The sequence below is a fragment of the Equus caballus genome, chromosome 1, assembly GCF_041296265.1.
Source record: "Equus caballus isolate H_3958 breed thoroughbred chromosome 1, TB-T2T, whole genome shotgun sequence".
NCBI classification, from domain to species: domain Eukaryota; kingdom Metazoa; phylum Chordata; class Mammalia; order Perissodactyla; family Equidae; genus Equus; species Equus caballus.
The window spans coordinates 41,966,701-41,991,625 of record NC_091684.1 but is presented as its reverse complement, the minus strand read 5'-3'; the positions used below and the strand labels follow the sequence as shown (position 1 = coordinate 41,991,625).

At 41.2% G+C, this 24,925-nt stretch overlaps 1 protein-coding gene across 23 annotated transcripts in view; it reads right to left on the bottom strand.

Annotated features, from left to right (window-relative positions):
- The window catches only part of SGMS1 (sphingomyelin synthase 1), a 279,380-nt gene that overhangs the window by 230,573 nt on the left and 23,882 nt on the right, over positions 1-24,925 (bottom strand). For all 23 annotated transcript variants that reach the window (XM_070224814.1, XM_070224972.1, XM_070224804.1 and 20 more), the window contains exon 2: positions 17,104-17,199. The gene's annotated coding sequence lies outside the window, so the exon portion shown is untranslated. The remainder of the gene's footprint in view (positions 1-17,103; positions 17,200-24,925) is intronic.

The window sequence follows — 24,925 nt, the reverse complement described above, 5'->3', positions numbered from 1 at the left end:
TACTGGGTATCTACCCAAACAACTTGAAATCAACAATCCAAAGTAACATATGCACCCCATGTTCATTGCAGCACTATTCACAATAGCCAAGACATGGAAATAATCCAAGTGTCCATCGACTGATGATTGGATAAAGAAGATGTGGTGTGTATATATGTGTGTGTGTGTGTATACACACACACACACACACACACACAATGGAATACTACTCAGCCATAAAAAAAGACAAAATCACCCCATTTGCAACAACATGGATAGACCCGGAAGGAATTAGGCAAAGCGAAATAAGCCAGGCTGAGAAAGACAAACACCAGATGATTTCACTCATATGTGGAATATAAACAAACACATGGACAAAGAAAACAGTTCAGTGGTTACCAGGGGGAGGGGGGTGGGGGGTGGACACAGGGGGTGAAGGGGAGCACTTATGTGCTGACAGACAAGAAATAATGTACAACTTAAGTTTCACAATTATGTAAACTATTATGAACTCAATAAAAATAAATAACCCCAAAGCAAACAACATACCCATTTTACAGATGAGAAAACAAGGCCTTAGGAGGTTAAATAACTTCCCCATGGTCAGAGCCAAGAGGCTTGAATTTGCTCCCAGATCTGTCTTCTCTGATTCAAAACCTGGGCTCTTACACACCATATCACCAAAGGAGGTTCTAACAACAACTGAATGGCCACACAGGAAAATGAGATCTCCCACCTAGCATCTTGCAAAAGTTCTGACCACAAGGGCAGCCCGCCATCTCTTCAACTAGAAACAGACTTGCATTGGTCATCCCCTGGCCAGTAGACCATGTTGTGTACTGTTAATCCAGGCTTGCGGGCAAAGGCCACGTCTTTCAAGGTTCATGTCCCTTCTTGTGAGCAAACTAAAGCAACTCCTGAAACCACCACCACAGGACTAGATTTGTAACCAAGGATACCAGAGCCCTGGGGGGGACTGCGGGGGGCAGTGAAGAAGTGAGACCCATCCACCACTTGTACCCAAACATTCTCATTTGCTAAAACAAAAGGGAAAAACATCACATTTCCTTGCCCATAAAAATGACAGAATTCGCCTGTTTCACGTGTGCTCTGCATTGTTCTAAAGGTCTGTTCAGGTGTGGCTGGGGATGTCAAGAGAGAGGAGTGACCGCAGGGACCCTCCACCAGAGCAGCACCACAATCATCTGTTTTGCACAGTGGGTTTTTGCAAAAAAAAAAAAAAAAAACGTATTTGAAGAACAGGTTCCATCACTAAAATGTGACTCTATGACCTTGCCAAAATTAATAGGAAACAGTATTGCAAAAACACCTAGCTGTTTGTTAATTTTTTTTTAACTAAATATAAATAGTGAATGCCTGCCAAACAGAAATAGATCCTTTTTGTTTTCCTCTTAACTTCTCTACTTTCTCTATAATCTCTTCTTTAGTCCTCTACCCTCCTCATTCTCCTTTTCTCTTAATATAGGTAATAACAAAATAAACTCTAGGACGTGTCTGCATTATTTAAAACAGAACACAGGCCAGGGTTTTTAACACTAAGGGAGAACCCTCCAGAAGACCTAGCACCCAGACTAGCTTTTCCGAGAGCTCCCTCTCCCACTAGCACTGTTGTTGGCAGTGCCAGGCTAGGGGGCTCCAGGGTACGCAATCAATCTTGAAAGCTATGGACAAGCAATACCTTCTAAATGGAAAATTTTTTTAAAAAGAAAAAAAAGGAGGGGGGGAATCAAAAGAAAAATAAAGCGAAGTATAACTGTTTATCTCAAATAAACACTCTTCTGATCTTCCCAGAGCTAGTTCACTCCCAGGGCCCCAGCCCCATTCCACATCCTGCCTGAGCCATCGCCACTAGAGCACCACCCTCAATGGCATCCGGCCTCGTCTCTTCCTTTCCTTCTCGTATCACACTCCCCATGATAGACAGCGTGGCACCCCTGACACGTTCCTAACCAAAACCAAGGGGGAGGTGGTGACCCCACCAACCCCCAAACAATCTCACTCAGCCCAGCTTCTGATCCAAGAGATGTCCCACAAGAAGGCAGGTGACAGACATGCTGAAGCAGCAGACCCACAGGTAAGACCCAACTTGTGTAAACACAAACATGGCCAGTTCATCCTTGTTATGGACCCAACAGTAAATCTCTCAAACAATGTTATAACCGTGGTCTCCACAAAACGCATCAGATACTGGGGTCTCTCGTGAAAAGCCAAGAACCTCTGAAACCCCTCACCAAACAGCGATGTCAGAGACTCTGTCTTAAAGTCACACCTGCCCCCACTCTCCTCCCAGCAGCCACCACAGCTGCAGCTGGAGAAGCACACCCCTTTCGGCTGAACAGCCAAATTCCATAAATGCCACCATTTCTTCTCATCCCCTCCAAGAAGAGGGGGAGTCCCACAATGGATAGAATATTTCATTCACACTCTATCTGAAGAGCAATTTTTTCCATAGAGAAACAGACTAGTTGAAATTCTCAACCAGATGAGGGACCTATTCATGACGATCTCAAATAACAAATGACAAAGCTGTTGTCTGTCTCATGTATTTTTTGAATCACAAAATCATCTCTCTCATAAATTTAACCCTTCATTTCCTGATAGCACTTTTCATGTCATCACCCATGACACTATAACGTATGTATGTGATAAACTTCTGCCAATACAAGTTTCTTAAAGAATACAAATTATAATTACTACATACTACGCGCCAACACCATCTTGGCAACAGAACAAAATTTTAAATAATAGTTGCCCTGTGGGCATATAAGCTAAACCACTTGGAAACTACAAGTATTTGGTTCCTGCTTAGTTCATTATCCAGTAGCCTATAACTACTGCACAGAGCTTTAAGCTCTGGGAGCGAACAGGAAGAGCAAGAGCAGGAACCGGCAGTTTCTGCAAAGAACAGCTGTAATTCTCCCCTTAATAAAAAAAGGTTTATTTTCCTTTACTGACTCTCAGAATTTAGAAAAGTCTTTTAGAAGACTCAGCTGCTTCAGTTAAGCTGAGGGTAACCAAGGAAATATTTTGCTCATGTCTGGGTTAGAGCTTTAAAAAGTGGAAGTGTGGCAGCGGCAGCAACTCTGATAATCAATGAGGATGACAAAACTCAGGAAACCCAGGCTGGACATTGGTCAGCTACCCTGTCATCATCTGCAGACTTCCCTTTTAGCACTAAAAACTCTGGTCTCTACCTGTGAAGTAACAGACGCAGCTCCAAGAGTTCACTTCACTGCCATGTCTACTAGGAGACAAAGGGAAGCCTTGGAAGGCATGGGGAAGAGACACAAGTGTAGAGAAAGAGAGGAGTTGCTAATTCAACAACCAGGTCTGTTCCTCACCTCCCAGAATTCATAATTCATTTATATTTAGTTTTTTAAAAACTCAACAACCAGACTTCTCTGCGCTTCACTTCCTATTGATTTTAATTCAACCTCAAGACCATAACTAAAATTACCCCTAGATTGTCAGTGGCTTTAATAATAAGCTTGAGTAAGTGACTTTCTAAACTTAGGAAACCTATGAATCTGATTTCCTCAAAGGTTTATAGAGTAATAAAAGGCCAAGGCTTTTAAGCAGAAAGCAATTTCTCGGTTTTGCACACAGCCCTGCACGAAAAGTATCTTGGGCGAGCTTCCACAGCCACCAGCATGGAAGCAGAGAGGTTTTGCTTCCCTTCCCAGTGGTGAAGTTATAGCTATTGGAGCTGCTACTGTGCAGAGCTGCAAGTCTTGTGAAGAGAACTTCTGTTATCTAATCACCACGAGGGCCAGGAACAACCATCTTGCTTATCACGCAATGACCAAGGCATATCCTCTGTGGGGCTGTGCTCAGTGAACGGAAACGAACCATGGATATTTCACAGAGTACACACCCAACATTCAGAGAGGACAGAAAGCACCGGAATTTATCACCACAAGGAGCACATCATGAAAGAATCCAAGGTCAGTTGCCCTATATTAAAAGAACCACACTGCCCTCCTAAAAATCGCTTAGTTTTTGCAGAGACCTGCGTTCGGAATTAAGGTTAATTTTTTACAACAGTTTTTTACCTACTCTCTGATGACCTGAGCTTGAATGCTTTGTTGTAGCATTTCCTAGAAATCAAAATCACAGATATAGCTTGCTCCCTACGTATTTATGTCCAATCTCTCTGGCCTGCAGCAATGCCCTTTGTGGGTGGTCAAGGACAAATGGTATTAAAGGCTATTTATTCGGCTTTTCATATAAGAAGGCTTAATGTGTCAGCTGCATTTTAATCTAAGGATTATATGCTTACCCTCGGAAAATTCCCTTTAAAAACACCAATAAGAATCATTTTTTCTAAAAGATTCTTATTATCACAAGGCCCAATTACATATAAATTTATTGCCACTTTATACCCGAAATAAAAGCCTTTAACTGAGAAAAAGAGCCAGGTGCTGCAGAGTTACCAAGAAAGGCAAGAACTCTGCTGAGGCCATCTAAATATATATCATGCCTCAAAAATAAAAGAACGCCTGCTAAGGCTGACCACTGCAGGTATGTGTCTGACCAAACACCAACGCTACACATCCTGTCTTGGATTTTTTTAAAGACTTCTATATTGACTTCCAGTTAAAGGCAGTGGACAAACACACCCATTTAGTTCCTCTCCCTTCTATAAACTGTAATATAACATTTACGTATTGCTTTTTAAAAGAGTAAAACCACAAGGAGAAAGATACAGGAGAGATTAAAATCCTAAACTCTTTAAAGCTGAAAATCAAATAGATTATGGCAAGTGACTCAGCAGACCCAAAGAAGCCGTATCTTTCAATTTATGAAGGCCATTCTTAAACACAGACGTCCAGGAGTCATCAGACACACAAGGAAAGTATCTTCCAATTTATGAAGGCCATTCTTAAACACGGACGTCCAGGAGTCATCAGACACACAAGGAAAGTATCTTCCAATTTATGAAGGCCATTCTTAAACACGGACGTTCAGGAGTCATCACACACAAGAAAAGTTCCGTGAAAGAAGAAACAAACAGAGGGGAAAAGCAACTTAAAAATTATGCAGAAAAAGAAAGCTTCGAAAAGAAAAAGTTATTAATCTCAGAGAGCTAAGAGAAAATACTTTATCAAGAAATAAGATTCTATAAAATAGCAATATTCAGAGAACAACCAAAAAAAAGAGACGCCAGAAAATAAAAACATGATAACAAACATGAAAAATTTAACAGGAGTAGAAAGCAAAGTTGAGGAAATATTCTAAGAAAACAGCTAAAAACAGAGGTCATAAGACAAGTTAGTCAACACCTAACGGGGGGGGGGGGATCAATGATGATATACTTCAAGAAAATTTCTAAATATGAAGGATGTGAGTTTCCAGCCTGAAAGTGGCCATCTGAATCTCAGCACAGTAATAAAAATAGACCCTACCCACCAAGGAATATTATCATGAAATTTCAGAATAAGGAAGATAAAGAACCAGGAGTCAAAAGAAAAAGTAAGAAAAATAGGTCACCAACAAAGGATTCCAGGAATCAAAAGATCTTAGACTTCTCCCATCAACACCAGGAGGCAGAAGACAATGAGCAAAGCCTTCACTATTCTGAGGTTCAGAGACTGCCAATCTGGAATTCTACGCTCAGCCAGACTATAAATTAAATACAAATGTGACATTCTTGGATATAAAAAACTCAAAAGTCTTACCTCCCATGTAATTTGTTAGGAAAGTTCCCAAAGATGTAGTCTGCCAATGAGGGAGTAAACCAAGAAAAAAGAGACTATGGAATGAGGAAAACAGGGAAGCCAATACGGGAGCAAAAATAAAAGAAATCCCCAGAAGATGAAGGGAGAATCAGTCCCAAGATGCGATGCACAGCAGACCTAGAAAGGAAGTAGTCTAGACGTGCGTAGGGCATGAGACTCCACACGAGATTTCATCAAGTAGATGAAATTAATAAAATACCTGATATGTCTTAGGATATTGGGAGGAGAGTCACATGGAAAGCTGTTTGTGGTTAAATTAGCGGTAAGTGCACAAATTTTTAAACACAAGATAATTATGAAACTCAAGGAAAACAATGTGGGTGCAGGGAAGTTAAAGTAATCAAACTACACTATATAGCACACCTGTGAATCCTGTTTACACACTACTAGGTAAACACCAAGTAAGAAACTGAGGAGGGGAAGAGCAACAGCAGAAAGGGGACAAGAGACCTTATGGAACCACACAATCCTTTAAAAATCAAGCATATATAACTGCAACAAAAACAAAAACTAGGGGCTGGTCCGTTGGCGGAGTGGTAGAGTTCGCATGCTCCGCTTCAGCGGCCCAGGGTTTCACCAGTTCGCCAGATCCCTGGCGCCGACATGGCACCACTCATCAGGCCATGCTGAGGCGGCATCCCACATAGCACAACCAGAAGGACCCACAACTAGAATATACAACTGTGTACTGGGGAGCTTTGGGGAGAAGAAGAACAAAAAAGAAGATTGGCAACAGATGTTAGCTCAGGTGCCAATCTTTTTAAAAAAAACCCCAAACTTAAGAAGAGACGATACTTAGCATTTCATTAGTACACCACCAGACAACTTACAAAATACTTTCACATGTACCTGATCATTTAACATTTACCACAACTCTGCAAGTTAGGTTACCCCCTTTATATAGATGAGGGAACCACCTCATGGAAATAATGTAACTTGATCAAAGTGACACAGAACAACAAGGTGGCAGAGGCAGGACTAGGAAGAGCGTGACATGCACAGGGTGTGTTTGAGATTTACAACATGGTTGATATTAATGATGCGGGTAGGAGTCTACAAGGAGATGAGGCAAATCAAATTCTGGAGCTCAGTGGCTCTCAAACTTCAGCATGAATGAGAATCACCTGGAGTTTCACTTATATGCGGAATCTGAAGTAGCCAAATTCATAGAAACCATGTAGAATGCTGGTCACCAGGGGTTGGGGGAGGGAGAAAGAGAGAGTCGCTGTTGAATGGGAATAGAATTTCAGGTTTGCAAGATGAGAAAGTTCTGGAGATCTGATTCATAATAATGTGAATATACTTAACATTACTGAACTGTATACTCAAAAATGGTTATGATGATAAATTTTATGTTTTTTACAATAAAAAAAAGAATCATGAGAAGGGCTTGTTAAAACACTGGATGCTGATCTCACACTCAGAGTTTCATTCAGTAGGTTTGGGTGGGACCTAGGAATTTATACTTCTAACAAGTTACCTGGTGACACTGACGCCACTGTTCCAGGGTCCAAATTTTAAGAACCACTGCTCTAGTTCAAAGGTTCTCAATCCTGAATGCACAGTAATTTCACCTGAGACCCTACGCCAAGTAACTAAGAGCATGAGGAGTGGGGGCAGCGGTGAGGCTGTGTACCTGGACATGGTAAAGCCCTCGGGGTGATGCCAACACACAGGGTTTGAGAGCCCCGGCCTGCATGCTGGCCCACACCCACTGGCAGTACAGCACATGCGAGCACCACGTGCAGGTCTGTGGCCACTCAGCCACATCCTGGCTGTGCCTCAGTTTCATCATCTATAAAACAATGGTCACAGAGGTGCTGCGAATATTAAATAGGATAATCAACAAAAGAGCCCAGGGTAGTGCCCATCACATTGTGAGTAGTAATATTATTATTATTAATGCTGACATGCCAGGAAACAAGGTTGACCTTGTTTTCCCAGGTATTAATAGGTCAGGTTAAAAACAACGAAGAAACTATTAATCTTCAATCCCAGACTACTCAGCAAGGCAGAAAGCTCCCAGGGAGCTAAGAACAAGTAAGTGGGATTAAATCTAAGAACCTATGATAATTCCCAGAAGCACTTGGCAAACCGAGGGTCTTTTTACCAAATTAGTAGCTAATCTCTTTATTCTCTGAATAGGTGTTATTATTTGGAATATAAGCATCATTGTAAAACCAGGTGTTGGAATCAATACTCAAAACACCACCACTTTCATCTAAAGAAACAATATAATCCAATATGTTCAGACACGGAAGGTAACGTAAGACTCAGAGCTGAAATTCCTGAAGACATCTACATGGTAAACAATTTCTTGTCAAAAGAAATTAAAAATGAAGACAAAAGCACAGTTCAGATAGCTTTGTTCATTCAAGAAATATCTGAGTGCCTCCCACACACCAGGCACAGTGGCAGCGGGGGAGGACACGCCCCTACAGGGCAGAGCTCTTCATGCAGTGGAGCGGGTGGGTCTGACCACGAAGCAAGCTTTGGGAATACTGAATAGCACCGTTTTTCCTCAAAAGCACTGCAGGGAAAGCCAAAATTGTGGTTTCTGTTAAGTTTTCCCTTGCATGTATAGCTGCATATTTGGGGGGAATGTCACAGATTACTCACAGAGATACTTTAAGTTTCCAGCGTCTTGAGTCCACAGTAAGTACAAAGAAATCATTGTTTTTCTCCTCAGAAAGCAACATAACCTCCCTAAATGTCTGGGTCATAGCAAAGTCTCAGTCCCCAGGGCAAGCCTCCTTTCATTAAGTCATTTGAGTAATTTCCCCACAAAACATTCTCAACATTGTGGGAAAATATTTTTAATGAGGAAAATGGTGTCTATTTCTGGACAGAGCTGGCTAAAGGTCCTAGAAGCAGCATTCTGGGGTGGTCCACAGCTCTGAGTCAGAAATCAGGTTCTCACATCACACTGACAGGTTTAAATCACCTCCTGACCACAAAAATCTTAGTTTCCCCTAAAGCTCAGAATACTGGATCTGATTAAACAATCAGCAAATATTTCCCGAGTAAGTGCCAACCCTGGATATGGCTGACGGTGCCAAGCATGTGCCCACCAGGGTGGAACAATGCCAGCGTGAATCTGCTCGCAGTAACGCTTCCTAAATATGCCTGGAAGCTGAAGATGAACTTGAAAATAGAATATATGAGGAATGCTGCCCTTCTTGTACACTGAGGCACTCCCAAACAACAGGCCTACTTGTTAGGGGACTTTTCCCTCTCTGCTTCCTTGATTTATTATTAATGTAAACGCCCCACGACCATTACACAAAGGCAAGTGTGGGGACAGGGAAGAAGTCGGGAGACCTCACTGCTGTCGGTACCACACTCGCAGGCCATGTGACTCTGGACCTCAGCTTCCTCGACTGTCAAACAGAGGACACTTCCCTACTGGCAGGGCTGTTTTAAAAATTAACAACAACAACGAGGAACAGAGAGACTAGTGTGCCATCAGGCACTGTTCCAAATGGCCTACAAATACCTATTAATCCAGTCCTTCCCAGAACCCTATAAAGTAAATACCTTTATCCCCATTGTACAGTTGAGGAAACTGGGGCGGGGGGGAATTTGTCAAAATCTTACGTGGCTAATAATTGAACCCATGCAGTCTGGTCCCAGGATTCATGTTCTTAATCGCTTCTTTATCCTGCCTCCCTGATGCTTCTTTCAGGTCAAACAAGAGAATATACCTGAAAATGCTTTGCAAACCATAAAAAGATACATTAATAATAATAATAATAATAGTTTCCCTCCCAGCACTCACTGACCCTCCTGGTAACTACCCTGATTCACCTCTGGAGGGAACCCTTCCCCACTGTCATCAATCAGTGCTTCATCTTCAGCTGAAGATGTGCTGACCTCAGGCTCTAGGGGTGAAGCATACACTTTGGGAAATCCAATCAGGACAAGCCCTGGCCACTGTGACTGGTCCAGCTCTAGGCACAGGGCCAGGAATGTTGTTTGTGCAGTATCTTGGTTGATCACTGTAATGATGTGAGCCTGAAGCTACTGGAGGTCTCCATTTGTAGCCAAAGAATACGCAGCCAAGAAGGATCCTCATGATACCCTTTGGATTCCCAATCAAACTCTTCCTGAAGTCAGATCCATCTCCAGACTTTCAATTACCTGAGCCAATAAGTTTTTTCACTTAAGATAGTTTGAATTGAGTTTTCTATCACTTGCAACCAAGAGAATCATCCTGATATTCTTCCTACAACACATTTCATTCCATCAAGCTATATTCATCTGCACTTCAGTACCTTCTCCTCTCTGAAAATAAAACTTGAGAGACTGAGAAAGTAAATTTTTATTAACCAGCCTTGACAAATTAAACACTCCTGAGGCTGGAGTTCTTGACAAAAAGAACTCCATATTAAGTAGAACAGAAGATCTAGTTTTTCTAATGCCAAAGATCAAGAGATCTGGCCTATCATCAAATCTGTTTCATAAAACTTTATTTTTAACCAAAGCAGTTAAGCCTGCAGTTTCCAGCTCTGTAAGGAAAAAACCGTGATGTTTATTTTCTCCCAATCTTCTCAATTTTCAATTTTCATTTAACTCTAAATCCAAACCACTATAAAAAATTACTAAGATGAAGAATAGAATATGATTTTTAAAAACATTTTAACCCAAGAAGCAGAAGATATGAATGGATATATATCATTTCTTCCTCATAAAGAAGAGGAACTACAGCTTAAGTTTATTTATTAATTTTGGCAACAAAACCAACCAGTATGGAGTTTCAATCACATTCATTAAACTACTCATTGCGCCATCCAGCTTTCCTTCTCAGTGGTCCCTTCAGACAAATCCTCACAAGAGTCTCAGATTTCAGAGGACTCATGGTCCCTGTTGGTCACCCAGATCACTGCCTCAAAAGGTGGCAAACTGCATTCCATCTGATGTCCAAAGGTTCCCAAGGCAATGTGTAAACATTACCAAGGCTTCATGCATTTTCCCATCCTCAAATTATCACATACAGTTAAATAACTATAACTACAACTTCCAAACAAACATCCAATCTCACTTCCTAAAAGACCTCTCGGGCTGGAAGAAGGCAACGCAGCCATCATGGCTTATGGTGGCTTATTGATATGAGCGGACTCATTTCCTTTTTATCTGTCTGAGACTAGGCTGGGGGTAGCGAGGGAGCAGTCATGCACAGTCCCCGAGTGTCCACTCATACAACACAGATGAGCATGCACGAAAATGCTAATCGACTCAAAACAATGTTAAAAACCAGCCTCAAGTTCCTTAGAGAAATATAAGAAATATTTTCTATGTTCATTACAATGCTCTCTTTAGCCTCCTATTAAGAAGAAACAAACTTTTACAACCTGGAATCAGCACACCAACAGAGATAGATTAATTCATTACACTACACTCCAAACTTTATTACCTCCGTGTGATGTTCTTTCTGTCTAGGTTTATTATCACTAAAGCAGCACACAAGTGGAGGTCTGCCCAGCTTGCTGTGCTAAGTACTTCAAAGCTCAAGGCCCTATCCAGACATGCTGCCTTCAAACAGTCTGGTGTTACCACATGCACACAATTAGGACTTTTAAACCCATGATCATTTCTATGCACATCACCCTCATACATCCTCCTTATAACTAAAGTAACCATTAGATTATGTAGAATAAGTGTTCGCCAAATTTATAAAATTAATACATATAGCCAATGTATTAGTTTTAAACGAAAGATATGGCAATTCTAGTTCCATATTACACTTTTGTTTTGATTTATAGAAAGCACAACCTTAGAATGGAACTTCAAGTTCACAGGAGCCTCCTGTAAATCAAACAAGGGCAAGAACCACATCTGACTATGACTGTTTTATGCCTGACATACAATAGACACTGTAAATATTTGTTGGACAAATGAGTAAATAAAGGCATCAACACTAATTTTATGACTACAGAGGTGATTATTACAGGCATATCTTGGAGACACTGCGGGTTCAGGTCCAGACCACCACAATAAAGCGAATATCGCAATAAAGCAAGTCACACGAATTTTTTGGTCTCCCGGTGCATATACAACTTATGCCTACACTATACAGTAGCCTATTAAGTGTGCAATAGCATTATGTCTAAAAAAGCAATGTACATACTTTAATAAAATACTTTATTCCTAAAATATGCTAACCATGACCTGAGCCTTCAACGAGTCATAATCTTTCGACTCGCTGTTGATGGCTGCTGACTGATTAGGGGTGGTGGTTGCTAAAGGTTGGGGCAGCTGTGGGAATTTCTCAAAATAAGACAATAATGCAGTCTGCCACACCCACTGACTCTTCCTTTCACAAACAATTTTTCAGTAGCATGCAATGGTGTTTGATAGCATTTTACCCACAGTAGAACTTCTTTCAAAATCAGAGTCAATCCTCTCAAACCTACTGCTGCTTTTCAACTAAGTGTATGTGATAGTCTAAATCATTTGTTGTCATTTCAACAATCTTCACAGCATCTTCCCCAGGAGTAGATTCCATCTCAAAAAATCACTTTCTTTGCTCATTCATAAGAAGCAACTCCTCATCAGTTAAAGTTTTATCATGAGATTGTAGCAATTCAGTCACATCTTTAGGCCCCACTTCTAATTCTAGTTCTCTTGTTATTTCTACCACATCTGCAGTTACTTCCTCCACTGAAGCTTGAACTCCTCAAAGTCATCCATGAGGACAGGAATCAATTTCTTCCAAACTCCTGTTAATGTTGATATTTTCACCTCTTCCCATGAATCATAAATGTCTTAATGGTATCTAAAATGGTGGATCCCTTCCAAAAAGTTTTCAATTTACTTTGCCCAGATCCATCAGAAGAATCACCATCTATGGCAGCTATAGCCTTACAAAATGTATTTCTTAAGTCATAAGACTTGAAAGTCAAAATTAATCCTTAATCCATAGGCTGTGGAATGGATGTTGTGTTAGGAGGCACAAAAACATTAACCTTGTTGTACATCTCCATCACAGCTCTTGAGTGACCAGGTGTAAATAAGCAGTAATATTTTGAAAGAAGTCTTTTTTTCTGAGCAGCAGGTCTCAGTATTGGGCTTAAAATATTCACTAAACCATGTTGTAAACAGATGTGGTGTCATCCACACTCTGTTGTTCCATTTATAGAGCACAGGCAGGAGTAGTGTAATTCTTAAGGGCTCTAGGATTTTCAGGATGGTAAATGAGCATTGGCTTCAACTTAAAGTTAACAGTGGCATGAGCCCCTAACAAGAGTCAGCCTGTCCTTTCATTCTCTGAAGCCTGGCAGTGACTTCTCCTCTCTAGCTATGAAAGTCCTAGATGGCATATTCTTCCAATGGAAGGCTGTTTCAGCTACATTGAAAATCTATTGTTCAGTGTAGCCTCCTTCATTAACTATCCCAGCCAGATCTTCTGGATAACTTGCTGCAGCTTCTACCTCAGCACTTGCTGCTTCACCTTGCACTTTTATGTTATGGAGACGGCTTCTTTCCTTAAACCTCATGAACCAACCTCTGCTAGCTTCAAACTTTTCATCTGAAGCTTCTTCCCCTCTCTCAGCCTTCAGAGAATTGAAGAGAGTCAGGGCCTTGCTCTGGATTAGGCTTCGGCTTAAGGGAATGTCGTGGCTGGCTGAATCCTCTATCCAGACCACTAAAACTCTCTCCACATCAGCAACAAGGCTGTTTCACTTTCACATTATTCATGTGTTTCCCGGAGTAACACTTTTAACTTCCTTCAAGAACTTTTCCTTTGCATTCACAACTTAGCTAACCATTTGGAGCAAGAGGCCTAACTTTCAGCCTGTGTCGGCTTTCAACATGCCTTCCTCGCTAAACTTAACCATTTCTAGCTTTTGATTTAAAGTGAGAGATGTGCAACTGTTCTCACTTTAACACTTAGAGGCCATTGTAGGGTTACCAGTTGGCCTAATTTCAATATTGTTGTATCTCAAGGAATAGGGAGGCCCAAGGAGAGGGAGAGAATCAGGGAACAGTGAGTAGAGCAGTCAGAATACACACATTTATAAATTAAGTTCACCATCTTACATGGGTGCATTTCGTGGCACCCTAAAACAATTCAATAGTAACACCAAAGATCATTGACCACAGATCATTATAACAAAGATAACAATAATGAAAACCTTGAAATATTGTGAAAATTACAAAAATGTGACACAGACACATGAAGTAAGCAAATGCTCTTGAAACAATGGCACCAACAGAGTTGCTCGATGCAGGGTTGCCACCAAACTTCAATTTGCAAAAAACACACTATCTTGAAAGACAATAAAATGAGATATACCTGTATTACGTCCTTGCTTTTATGAAGTAAAGCACGAGTTGGCAAACTTTCTTGTAAAGGGCCAGATGGTAAATATTTTATGCTTTGTGGGCCGTATGGTCACTGTCACAACTACTCAACACTGGTCTCTTTTACAACTGTTCAACTCTGCTGCTATAACCCAAAAATGGTGACAGACAATACATAAACAAATGAGCATGATTGTGTTTAAATAAAACTTTATCAGGGGCTGGCCCTGTGGCCAAGTTGTTAAGTTCATGCACTCCGCTTCAGTGGCCCAGGGTTTCACCAGTTCGGATCCTGGGCATAGACATGGCTCATCAGGCCATGCTGAGGGGGCATCCCACATCGCACAACCAGAAGGACCTACAATTAGAATATACAACTATGTACTGCAAGTCTTTGGGGAGAAGAGGAAAAAAAGAAAAAGACTGGCAAGAGATGTTAGCTCAGGTGCCAACCTTAAAAAAAAAACAACTTTATTTACAAAAACAGAATTCAGCTACAAAAACATCCAAATCCCATGGAAACCACTATCTTATAATGACCACTCTATTCCCTAACGGTTGGAAATCGGTGGACTTGCTAAATTCAGCCAGACATGTTTTGTTAGGTCAAAAAGAGGCATATATACTCATTCTCCACAGTTCCCATCACTTCTTACTGAAGAACCCCTCACTAATTTCAGTCATGTTATTACTAGCCTGGCCCATGAAAGCCATTGAATTTACATCCTGGATTCTCCAGTACAACTGGTTTCCAGGGATGTGGCCCATATCCGTACCCACAGGTAACACAGAATCCGTAACCACAACATAGGCTCCTCGAGAGTAAGCCCATGACTTTCAATTCTTTGCCTTTCATCTAATACCTAATAACAACACCTAATAAACTTTAAATATTCATCGATTAACTGTTGTTTGATTATTCTGCACAGTCTCTTGGGAGGGGCTGTAGAGAGAGTAACAATGGCAAAGAGGATGTAGAAAACATGTGTCAGCAGGGAACAAAGTGAAAAGGGACATCGTGAGTCACAGGGAAAGCAGCAGGAATCATTACGGAACTGAAACACCCCAGACATATCACCCAACTGTGTCTCAATCTTCTATCTGCTGTCTGGATTCCTCCTTCACATCACAGCAGAAGCTGGGCAGAGTTTGGACAACCTGGGACTGTCTCAGCCGTAATCACAGTGAGAATAAAACCTTGTGTAATCTTCATTTCTGCCACAGGGTGGCCTGCATGGGGGAACCTCAAAAAATTACCTACATGTAGTAGAATGAACTGTTGTATTCTCATTCAATGGAATGCTCTACAGCAATGAAAATGAGCAATCTGTAACCATATTCAATAACATGGAGGAATCTCTCTAATACACTGTTGAATGAGAAAAGCCAGACACAAAAGAGTACAATCTGCACGCTATATCACACACGCACACACACAGAAAAACAGGCAAAACTAATTTATGTGCCAGAGATCAAGAGAATAGTTACCCAGGGCGCGAAGTGGTGTCTAGCTTCTAGAAGGAGACATGAGGCTGTGGGGGTAATGTTCTGTTTCTTGATCTCGGTGCTGGTTACATGGGTGTGTTCAGTTTGTGAAACTATATTTAGCTGTACACTTAAAATGAGTATTTTCTGTATGTATGGTCTATTTCAATAGAAAATTTTTAAAAATTACCCCATATCTAAGTGGTCCTGGGCCAGGGAGCCACATGAAGGCCCCAAAAGGGGCCCCAGAGGCCTTCCCTTCGTCCATCCTTCAAAGCCTTTTTGCCTCCTGTAGAGTCCCACCCACCCCTCCTCTTCTTCTCAAAGCACAGCCAGACAGAGGCCGAAGAGCAAAAAAGCAAACTAGATCATTCTAAACTACCTATAATTCCAGTCACAACTCCTTCAAAATGTCATTGTCTTTTAAAGAAATTTTGCTGCCATCACTAACTTTTTGTTCTAAATCAAAAACGAGAATACAAGAAGGCTCTGCTGCCCTAAAGGCTCACTTAAATAGACTTCTTTTAAAATAACGCTCTAAATGGGAACTCCAGTTCATAAACATCTATGAAGAAATGCTTAGACACTCAGGGACCACTTGAGGAACGTACTGTAAATAAAACGTAACTGAGATTAGAATGTAGAACAGGTGACAGCCACCCTGCAACAACCACAGTGCTGTAAGAATCAATTGGGTAATTGGCTACAACGTGTAACAATCTACAACGATCCTCACAGCTGAAGACATTTGAAGATTTTATGTAGTTTCAATTCAGGTAATCAACGGTTCAGGAAACCATTCTGACTCTCCTGATTGTTGATTTTAACATAGTGACCTCAACTTGACATTACCACTCGTAGTCTTTTCACATTCTCCTGTAAGTTCAGGTTAAAAAAATCAATGAAGCCCTTTAATTCCATTAGGTCATAGAGACTAGTCTATTCATGAACGCTGATCAGGAAGAAGGCAAGAGTCGTAATCAGATCCAGTGATCTAACAATACACATCAGCCACAGTGGGGCAGATGGGCAGACCAGGAGGAACGAAGAAAGCACAGTAATCCTCTCTTATACAGGGTACATGTACAGTGCAAATCCCACTGCTTTATATTCCAAAGTTTCTCATATCAAACAAATTCATATCGCATAGCTGTCCATTAAATAAATCACTGTTTAAAGATTTTTTTAAATCTGACTTTATTTATATTAGCTATCAAGGGAGCAGAAGTTCAAAATTACACCTTTTAACAGGAAATTACAACTGTTTAATTAAATGATTCTATGTCACATAGTTTATGAATCTTCTAAAATGCTGCTCAGTGGAGAAAATCCTTATTTTTAGGAGCTGCATCCTCAAGAACTTAGGATAAAAGGTCATGGTGTCTGCAACTTATTTTCCCATTTCAGGAGAAAAGTGTACAAACCTACACACACACACTCACGCACAATGTGGCAAAATGCTAATGACTGCTAAATGTAGGGAGTGGATACACAGGAACTCACTGTACTTTCTTTTAACTCTTCAGTATGGTTGAAAATTTTCATAATAACAAGCCACACAGAAGTCTTTACTTACCTTTCCAGTGGATGGCCGTCTTCTCTCTCCTAATCAAAAACGAGCGGCTAAATATACCCAAAGGAACATTCAGGGATCGTTCATGCTGCCCTCACCCTGCAAGAATAAGCAAAACAACATGTTATCACCAAGAATTTTTATTAAGTTAATGCTATTTCAGTTGAGAAAATGTATGTGTGTGTGTCTATATATATATATATACATGAGACAAGCCTCTAGATTAAAATACTGCTCTTTTTGTTTTTTAAGCAGGGAGAAAAACGAAAAGAGAAAAAAATGATCCCACCACACACTGAATGTGAGGAACGACCGTTAGCCTTACCCACACTAGGAACTTCTGGAACAAAGGAATTCCTCAGTGAGTTTCTTTTAACTCACATCAATTTCAGGGTAGTGTTGTAGCCCAAACTTCCACTCAATAAAAACTGAAGCTTCAAGGGCCTGCGCTTCACTGACTTTGGATTTCTGAGGCCACACTAAGAAGGCACGCACGTACACTCTTAGAGCCACACCAGAACTGCAAATCCTCCTGGAGTCCTTGCAGGCAAAGGTATTCAGACCCGATCTACTACTCTTCTTAACTACAACACATGCTAGAGGGCACAGCGGCACTGTGGCCTGCAAGTCATCTTCACAATGCCTCCACCGCACCTTACATTTTGGCATCATCTATTACATTTGATAATCCCCACAGCCCTGGGAGGTTAGCAGAATTTACTGATTCCATTTTCCAGAGGAGGCAGCTAAGTGTCAGAGATGATGCATGACAAGGACATTCAATCAGAAAACACCAGGGATAAACTCCTACTTAGGTCTTCTGACCCCAAGCTCAGGGCTTGTCTCACCATACAGGTGGTCCCCATGCCCCCCAACATGATGTTCTCTTGAAAACCAACCTCAAAGCCAAATGGCCAAACAACACATTCACATGCCATTGGGAGGGCTGGGGGTGCGTGCTGCAGTTTGTTTCCTGAGAGAGTATATTAACAATCATTCTTAATAGTACCATTAATACTATAATTATGACTACCCATTACTACAATTACTTTTAGTAAGGCAATTTTTACTTGCTGTTGGGGATCTTCCATTCATTTTTATAAAATGCAAAATACAACAGAATATAATGGCATAGACACTGTTCCACCAATAAAGATGGAAGCAGCAGCCAAAACACAACTGGGAAGAACGTAGTGTCCCTATATGATGACCTAAAGTGGCCCTTCATCGGCTGATCAACAAAGTTCTGCACACACAAATGTGCAGAGGTATCGACGTCTAACGTGTGACAGTGCTGGGGTACAAAGGCCTGAGGAAAGCTAGCCAGGGTTCCACTGCACCTGGCTTTCAGTCCTATCTCCTCTACTCCTTAGCTTGGTTAAAAATCAAGAGAACTTCTCCAAGCTGCTTCCTCACCTGGGGGTTGGAACACCTGTTCACAAGGCGTTGCAACCCACAAAGGAGACAGGATGTGACTCAGTGCCTCACAGATGGGTGCGCTTGGACCCCAGGAATACTCACCAAGAAGTTCTGCCAAGAGCTACATAAAACCAAGGAAAAAAACATGATGTACCTTTGGAAACATCAACTTTACTCCAAGAGTTTGGTGAGGGGAGGAGAAGCAAATGAATCGGTAATGTAAAAGTTGTTAACATTAAAACAAATGTGCATTATGGAGTAGAATGCAACTGCTTAATGAATTTTTAAGCTGGAACTCCTACCCTTACTTGCCTAGTTCATTTCTAGCTACATCTTTACATGTAGGGGAAGGCCATGTGGGGTGGACTCTCTCTCCTTTTCCATTAAAGGTGGTCTTGGAGGGAATGTGTCAAGCTAGCAGGGATTTTAATATCACAGTGAGCCCAGGAAGCTACCAATGGCCCTTGCTCTGGAGAATTCTCTTCAAATTCAGGAGTCTCAGATTTGCGCTAGATCTAAGTACAGGTAGAATGAAGTCTAGGCACACAGGATCCCTTCTCTACACCACACACCCTGACGTAAGTAGCACTGAAGTTCCTCTCCTCACTGCCCCCTGCTCCCGCCCCATGGACATTCCTGTGAGGCAGGCTCCTGCCACTCAGTTACTCTGTTTACACCAGTGACATTTCTTCAACCCCATACTGATTGGTAACACATTCAGCATTTACAGTAATTCTCATTTAAATGGACGTCTGCATCATTACTAAAGAAAATAAGCTTACCAGTTTAGCTTATCTCTAACAACTTGTTATTACGAAGTATATTATATTAAAAAGTATATAACCATGGTAGCCAGCCTCCAAAATGGCCCCCAGTGATCCGTGCCTCATGGTATTCATGCTTTTGTGTAGCCCCCTGCCACACTGAGTAAGGCTGGCATTTATAACCAAGACAATATTGGGAAAATGACGGAGTGTGACTTCAAAGGCCAGGTCAAAAAAGCAGCTTCCCTCTCACTCTGTCTTGGCAGGGAAGCTGACTGCCAGGTCACGAGGCCACTCAAGCTGCTCTAGAGAGAGGGCCACATGGTGAGGACCTGAGGCCTCCGGAAAAGCCAGGTGAGTAAGCCTCTCGAGGCAGACCCTCCAGACCAGTCCAGCCTTCAGATGCCGGCTGCTTCAGTTGACATCTTGACTGCAACTCCACGAGAGATCCCAGGTTGGAACCACCCAGCTAAGCTGCTCCTAATTTCCGGACCAACACAGAAAACGTGAGAGATAATGTTTATCAGTGTTTTAGGCTGCTAACCTTTGAGGTAACTTGTTATGCAGTGATAATTGATACAATAACATATGTCAGCTTAAAGAATAAGAAAATAAATTCCATATACCTAATACTCAGTGGTGGTGCTGGGTTTTTGTTTTTTTGGTTTTGGGGGGGTTTCTTTGTGTTTGTTGTTTTTTGGGTTTTGTGGAAGACCGATATGCCCCTTCCTGATAACCTCTCCCCTCCATTCCCCACTGCCACCCACAGGTAACCACTAGCCTCAACCGTGAGTGAATCATTCCTTTGCTCCTCTTTATGGTTTTACCCCATATGTATTCTCAATGTTGCTGCATTTTACCTGGTTTCAAGCCTAATATAAATGAAACCAGACTGTATATGCTAAGACTTCCCTCTTAAGATTGATTTTGAGAGTCATCTCTGTGACTCATGTGGCTATAGTTGATTCTTCACCACTATATAGTTCTCATTGTGTGAACATACCCACAATTTAGGGCTCTATTTTCCTGCTGAGGATCATCGGGGGATTTTTCAGTTTTTGCTATTATGAATAATACTGTCATTTACATACTAGTCCTCGTCCTCTGGTGCACACAGCAAGAGTTTCTCCAGAGTATATACCTGGGAGAGGAGAGCTGGGCTTTGGGATTGCACATGTTCCACTCTTCTAAGTAATGCCAAATTGTTTCCCAAAGTGCTTGTGTACAATTGACTCTTTAGCCGCCTTTCCAGTCTCTCTCCAAAAAAAGAGGCATGCTTGTTTTGCTAATTACCAGCAAAGCTTTCAACCAACGAAAGGAAAAGCTTTTCCTATTTGTAGCATCACTACTGCAAATAAATAGTACCCCAAAGTAGTGACCCAGACAGCTGGACCACGTTAGTCACAGGACATCAGGACAGACTGCAGAACAACAATGGCGACCCAGTCAGCACCACACACTGCCCACAGGCGGAAGTCAAACGGGATTTCGAGACCTATGTTAAGTTCACAGACAGTTTTCCCCCTGATGGACTCATATCTACACTCCCATCTTATTGCTGTCATCTTGAAGAGGGAAAAAATTAAGTTAAATGCACCCCAGCCAAATTCAAGATTCAAGCAGGAGAGTCAAATCATTTCAGTGAAACAGTGCTTTGGTTTGTTTTTTTCTTAAACACAGAGCTGGTTATGTTTTTTATATTTTCACCTATAAGATGAGATTGTTATTTACTATACCTTATTTTACGTGTAGTAATTCTACAAAAAATACTTAGGTATTCTCTATACAAAAAGATGTCCTTTTTAGATTAATTAATTCCATTTCTTAGGAGACAACAGTAATTTTTATGATAATTTAATCCATATTTCTAGTAAAAACATGATACTGAACATTTCTGTTGGCATTGAAATTCTTTCAACGTGAGCAGGAAGAAGAAATGTTACCGTAAATTTCAAGGAGGCTCAGATCATGTCACTGAAAGAAACAATGGCACCAGATGACCAAAATGAGGTCATTCCAACTCACCCTCCTGACAGTTCTTATTTGCCTCTTTACAGCTGTTTATCCCTATGAGGTGGGAACTATTACCATACCTATTTTACAGATGGAGGAAATTAAGGCACAGAAAGCAATTAAGTTGTGCACAGTCACACAAGGGCTAAGTGGTAGAACAGGGATTTGGACCCAAGTGGTTTACCCCAGAATCCATATTCTTAACCACTACTCTAGCAGCTTCTTCAGTCCCCCAAGACCAGCTAGAAGACCCCCCAGTAGTAACAATAATAGTATCTACCGGTTACTAAGTTCCTGCAATGTGTCATGCTAAGTGCTCTATTGCATTAATTCTAATCCTCCCGTCATCTCTCCGGGCATGCGTTACTCCCATTTTATTGCTGAAATAGCCTCTGGGAGTTTAAGTAATTTGGCCAAAAATCACATAGGCAACAAAATAAAATGGTGGAGACACCACCTGAACGTTATCTTTGACTTCTAAGTTCATGTTATTTCTATAATGGGCCTTCTGGACAAAATAAAACTGCCCAATCCCAGAGTTTGTGGTAGTCAAGCGCTGACCTTAGGTCCAAAACAGCCCCCAGGAAGAAAACAGATGCCACGTTGGGAGACGGTGTGCTGGCCTTCTTGGTGAGCAGTGGGGAGCAGCTGTCCTGCCTCCATGACAGGCAGACTGTGGTGGAGGGGGCACCAATAAGAGCAGCAGGCAGTCAGAAAACCAGGGCTCAACACCACCTCCTTCTGAGTTTACACTGGGTAGGTCAAACAGCCTCTCCACACAGTGTTTTCATCTGTAAAATGGGGCTACCTTTAATTTCAAAGGGTTGCTGTGAGGATTAAAGAGACTAATACAGAAAATGGACCTGGCACATGGTAGGCACCAGATTCATGGTTAACAATTGAAGGATTAAGTGAGGACATGCTCTAGCTTTCCTAAAACAGGAAAAACCAGGGAGCCCTCTGTAACCACACACCGGCTTCCATATACGAAGCCTCAGAGTCCAGAAGAGAAGACTTGACAATTTGTAAAAAGCCATCTTTGTACCATGATTTTTTTTTTTTACTACTATGATTTCCTCTTTCCATCCTACCGTAAACAGAACAACGTTGCCAACTAGATCAAACCTTTATGATATCAGTAAAAGTCAGACTTTCTTTACATAAACACTGGAGCTGGAATGGACTCAAAGTAAAATATTTGGCTCTTTTAACTTTTGTGTTACTGACTTTAGAAAATCTTAAACTCTCATTTCAAACAGCAACATCTCTTCAAAAGTATTTCTAGTTTCCTGGAAATCATCCCAAATTATCTGGCCAATGAAGAAAAAATTTGATTAAATGACTAGTAAATGACAAAAAAAAATTCCAGCAAAACTACATACACCACTGCTATGAGAAATAGAGTCCCCCTGCACGACTCCTTTTGCATTGCCTAAGATTAGGTATTTCAAGTATGAAATGTAAATTTAGGAACAGAACACCCAGGTTAGCTACCAGCAATCTCCAGGGTAACTGGTCCTTTTCGCCTTTTGCGGAGGGATAAGGGAGCAGTAGTAACTGCAGCATTGTAGGTCTGCTTTGCAAAATTGGTCCAATCCCATCTTTTTTGACCAACTGATGCCAATCCATGAGTGAGCTACACAGAGGAAACAGAGAAACATGTTTCTTAAAAGAAAAATGCTGAATCTTGTATTGGTTCTAATATTTGATCCAGAGTGGAGTAGGAGACCCACCAAGGGGCAATTTTCCAGATGGAGGTAGCCAGTGAGGGGCAGAAACAGCCTCAGGACAGTATGAGGTGTTTGAAGAGAACAACAGAAGCAGCCGTTGCTAGTGTTTTCTCAGTACACACCATCGGCCAGACCTGCTGCTGAGCATGTTTCCTACAATCTTCTTTACAACCCTCACTCAATAACTCTGAGAGAAAACATCATGATATAGATCCCTATTTAAGATAAAAAAATTAACTCAGAGTAAATGACTTGCCCTAAGTCAGAGAACTAGTAAACGGATATAATAACTTGCTTATAGTATATGCTAGGGACTCAATAAATATCTGCTGAACACAGGGTCTTTATTTCTCCTCCCTAAAAACAGAAAATACTACCCATCTCACAAAGATTTGTAAGGATAAAATGAGATTAGGTATACAAAGTTCCTAGCTCAGTGCCCTGACCTCTGGAATATACTGTGGTGCATGGGCAACCGTGTTGATATAAAAAGCTAGGCACAACAACCACCTGGAACAGGATTATGATAATGACTACAGGTATAACAAACATCATAATGGGCAGAAGATATACAGATATACATGACAGCGAGAAGAACGGCAAATAAGCACATGAAAAGATGTTCAACATCATTAATCATTAAGGAAATGCAAATTAAAATCACAAGATACCACTACACACCTATCAGAATGACTAAATTTTTAAAACAGCAATACCAAATGCTGACAAAGATGCAGAACTAGGACCCTTACACACTCTTGCTGGGAATGCAGTGGGTGAATAGGTAAACAAACTGTGGTATATCCATACAGTGGAATACTGCTTAGTAATAAAAAGGGACAGATTACTGATACACACAACAACATGGATGAATCTCAAATGCATTATGCAAAATCAAAGAAGCTGGCCTCAAAAGAGTATAGTCTAAATAATCCCACTTGTTTGATATTCTGGAAAGGGCAAACCTCTAATGACAGAGATCAGGGTTGCCAGGAGTTAGAGATGGGGGAGGGTTTGACTACAAGGAGGCGGTACCATGGAATTTGAAGGGTGAGGGATGAGGGATTGGTCTGTATGCTGTTTCTAGTGGTAGTTACATGAATCAATGCATGGGTTAAAACTCACAGAACTATATATTCCAAAAAAGTGGATTTTACTGTTGGTAAATTTTAAAAATTACTGAATAAAATTTTTAAATCATAGGAAGAATTGGTAGGTCTTGGTGAATGGATATTTGACCTTTCATTTGTGGGAAAGAAAGTGACATGTGAGGGTCAAATGGCTCTAAAGTTCCTTGCCCAGGGAATAATGGTACAGGAGAAGATGAAGAGCCAGTGTGTGAGAAGTCAACACAGAGGCTGTGAGAGGTGCAGAGGGTCAAGAATCTTGGTTTCTAGCCTAATTTCCTACCAAATGGTGACTGAAATTATACAAGCCACAACATCTCCTTGAACCTTAGTTTACCTAATGCTAAAATGAGACAATGAAGCAAATGATCTTGAAGGTCCTTTCTCACTGCAAACATTCTAAGGTCAATTTGTTTTTAAGCTATTAGTTCTGGGAAGACAGCAGGGCAAATAAGTAGAAATACCCAGATATGGAAAAACAGCTATGCGTCTGCAAAGATGCCATCAGGGAACAAAATGAAGTGAAAATCATTGATGTGTGTGGATGGTAGACAAATAGTGGTGGAAGCAGCCAAGGGCAGGGAAAAGACAGGAGACTCAGAATACCTCTTCCTGACATAACAGAGGCCAAGAGAAGAGAGAGGTTTCACAGGAGCAGAGGGCAGAGGGGCTGGAATAACTCGGGGATCAAATGCTGAAAAGGGTCAAGAAGAACGAGGACTGATAAAACAAAACTGTACAGATGTTTCAGAGATCAATAGAGTGAGTGACT